Genomic DNA, 3,835 nt, shown 5'->3' with positions numbered 1-3,835 from the left:
TATCGTCGATAAAGACAATAACAAATTTGTCGAGATATGCCTTGCATACTCTATTCATGAGGTCCATGAATACGGCTGGTGCATTGGTTAAGCCGAAGGGCATAACCGAAAACTCATAGTGACCGTACCGAGTTCTGAATTCCATCTTTGAAATGTATTCCTCGCGCACTCTTAATTGGTGTAACCAGATACAACGAATGACTCATTCGTTGATCCTCATTGGTTAAACATGCTTAATGAATGGACTAATATTGTCAACACGAATGTTGGTGAGAATACATAAGTTTTAGTTGAGATATATATAGATTAAAACCACAATTCATATGTTAATGTTGAGCATTACAATTTCTATGAAAATATAAACAACTAAATAGATGTGGACCCGTTTCTGTTGATACAAAATCAATGTACTTGGGTAAATGTATGATCATACTAGATGAGAATAAATGAGGATGAGATACCAACCATCTAACATAAAATAAACATTTACGCGCATAGAGCATAATTATAGAGTATGCAATAATCACACATAAGCATATATTGAATTGTGTTTTGAATAGATGTGAAAATAAAACATGAGTAAAATTGAATAAGGTATACATGCTACCCCCAAAATATAAAATATCGTAAAAGGGGCATGTAAACATTAAAAGAAAATCGTCAATTTAATATTGCATATATTTATAAATTAAACGAAAAGCTAGTTTTTAAAAGTTTAGTGATGATCGGTTTAGTTAGATGAGTAAACCAACTTTGTTTATTTATGTATTTAACAAGAAAATATACATTTATAATATATATATATATATATATATATATTATAAAGGAAGAGTGATGGACACAAATGTCATTTCATAATTAAATGACAAGGATAAAAAGGACATTTCATAATTCATGGTTTATGAAATTACTCTTTTATCCTTATGCTTAGGTCATTTCATAATTGCATGACAAGGACAAAAATGAAATTTTATAATTCATGGTTTATGAAATTACTTTTTTATCTTTGACAAATTTATTTGTTTCTCTTTAATATATAATTTTAGATAATTAATCTAATGCTTATCACATTACCCTCATTAAAAGCAGTTACTAAAAACCTACAATAACTAACACTAATGGTACCTATAGCTTAAATGATGGACCGCCTTTTGGCCCTGAGACAACTTTTTCATTTAGCCCCCCTATGGCACTATCAAGGTGCTATATATAGAAGCCAAGTTAGAAATTATAATTAACTGAGTGTTAAAGTAAGTTTTGTCACTTACTGATCTTTCAACATAATGAACAAATCCAACTAAAGAAGTGCCTTTGTTATGAACCACCACTTTTTCTATCTGAAAGACAACATGCAAACAATCAAAATTTACAATTAATGTAACAAAAAGCTAGATATAATTATATGAACTACAATATATGTATCTCTGACCGTTCCAAAGGGACCATAGAGTAACTTCAAATAGTTTTCATCAGTATTGGAGGGTATGTTTCTGACAAATGCTATTTTTATTTGGAAATACAAAAATGAAAGTATAAATATGTTTACAACAAACAATGCATGTTAACAAGATGAAATAAATTAACACCTTAGCAAGTTCGTCTTGATCAACTCTAGCATCTTCCTCAGCCCATTTAATATAAGGATGCATTGAATCACTAAGAACAAAACCTGGCTTAGAACCAAGCCTAAATGCACGTGATGCGGCTTGTGATATCACATTAGTCTAAACTGAACTTTGACCGATCAACAAGATGACGAGATAAGTAAACAGATAACTTACAGCATGTAAAATCCTGTTTTCCGTTCGGTTAATAAATAATAATGTTAGATGTTATGCGATGGGCTTGTGTTAGGTTAAGTAATATGGGTAATGGACTTGGACTAATAAGAAAAGGGAGAGACCATGGGCTTAAGCCCATGACTCTAACATATAAACAATAATTATGCATTAATCCATCCATTTCACTCATTCCTTACACCATCAAAAACACACACATAGCTCTCTCTCATCCTACTTTCTCTTTCTAGCCGAAATCATCAAGAAAAGGTAATGATATTATGATATTGTATAGACCCAAACTAGCTAGATCTAGTCGCGTGTCGGTCCCGAAATAATCGCTCACACTCAGAATTAAGTCATAACTCACAATAAATGTGTCGACAAGAGAGTTAATGATAGTTGTTATTTTGGGTAAGAAAACTGTTTGTTAACAGCGTAATCAAAAACAAATAGAGTTGTTGCTTGAGGATTAATAAAATGTAACAAACACAAACAATCACTCAAAAGATTTCCATTTATATAAATGATATTCAATTAGGGTTTCTTGTTTGGAAAGTTTATCCTTACAATTCCAGGACAGCTGCCACACTCAATATCAGAAAATATTCTTTTAGGTCTGAAAAGAGTCAATTATCGATTATTCTATTTATAGTCCTGCTACCATCTGACAACTGTCCTATCTTCTAGAAACCCTAATGATTGGTACATATTCAAATTACATATTCAGAAATATACTAGGTGTAAAACAGGTCTTTCGGGTAGACTTTGTATCAGATGTCTTCTCCGAGTAGGCTTGTGCCTTTTGTCTTTTACGAGTAGACCTGGTAACCTTGAAGTGTGCTGGAGAACAGTTCTCCGAGAAGACTTTACTTAGAGTATTTTCCAAATAAAATACTCACCTAGCAGACTTCAATCTTCTTGACCATATCAAACTTTACCCGATATAATCTAATGAGCAAACTTGTTCTTCAGAGATCCTTTCAACTCTTTGCTAGTGAATAACTTATTAGTCAAGCCAAGTGTGCTGGTAACACTGTAGCTTACTCGAAGTTGAACCTTGCCCGATGAAGTCATTAGGATAAAACTTCCATCAAGCATGCTCGGACCACTGTTTTATTAATGAATACCTTGCTAGATCTCCCAAATACTTGGCTTCAAAATCTTGGTTAGGCAAGAGCCTACTCGGAAGTAAACCTTGCTTGGCTATAAAGAACAATCTTGCTAGTCATAGTGAACCCTGCTCGGATTGAAACTAAAGAAGACTTCTAGAAGATAACCTTGCCTGAAGGAAAAAATACCTTGTTAGGCCAAGTAAACCTTGCCCGGGAGTCCAAGTGTGCTCAGATTCCATACTTAGCCATTTTTGGGGAGGTTGAGAAGATTCCAATCTTCCTTAATCAACCTTAAGTCATTTCAAGTCAAATTCTTGACTCAACATCGCGAAATGACGAGCCGACACCCTTAAACCATTAAAGTCTCTAGATCCGGGTAGAATAGGGTATAAACCGATCAAAAGATGAGATTACGGGTCACCCTAGCTCAGATCTGGATCGAACGGGATGAAAAACGGTGAAAACCAGTGGAAAACGAGTGAGATCTCGCTTTTCCGGCGAGATCACGGTTTTCAGGCGACGACGGTGCCAGAAAGGACGCGCGATCATTTAAGGTTGCCTGAGAATGTTTCTGACATTCTCTGACCTAACCCTAATTCGTTACGGGAATATAACGAATTAACCGCAATTCGTTATGCCAACTCGTTAAGGAAAGATGACGAATTAACCCTAATTCGTTATGCCCATTCGTTATGAAGAGATAGCGAAGTAGAAGCAGTTCGTTAAGTAATTCGTTAACGGAGATGTAACGAATAAACCCTCATTCGTTAGAAGGTTCATTCGTTGCAGAAGGCTCAATTCGTTATAAAGAGCCAGTTTGTTATAGAAGCCAGTTCGTTATAAAGGTCCATTCGTTATGAGATAACGAAGGAGTTAATTCGTTAAAGAACTAGATGATGAACTAAAGTTTGAAAGAATGACAGAAAGGTCCCTTGAATTATA

General features: G+C 34.5%; 1 long non-coding RNA gene across 1 annotated transcript; it reads right to left on the bottom strand.

Moving 5' to 3' along the window:
- Nucleotides 1-1,123: 1,123 nt before the first annotated feature.
- On the bottom strand, nt 1,124-1,510 carry LOC143587332 (uncharacterized). Its single transcript, XR_013144871.1, has 3 exons — nt 1,430-1,510; nt 1,269-1,337; nt 1,124-1,203 (listed from the first exon to the last, which is right to left on the bottom strand). It is a non-coding gene; the product is annotated as an uncharacterized LOC143587332 (long non-coding RNA).
- Between the last annotated feature and the right edge of the window lie 2,325 nt (nt 1,511-3,835).

Source organism: Bidens hawaiensis, unplaced genomic scaffold, assembly GCF_021521415.1.
Source record: "Bidens hawaiensis isolate Kalapana, Puna unplaced genomic scaffold, B.hawaiensis_p1.1 tig00035460_1, whole genome shotgun sequence".
NCBI classification, from domain to species: Eukaryota; Viridiplantae; Streptophyta; class Magnoliopsida; order Asterales; family Asteraceae; genus Bidens; species Bidens hawaiensis.
Note: the sequence above shows the minus strand (reverse complement) of the source record. Positions and strands in the feature narration are given on the sequence as shown.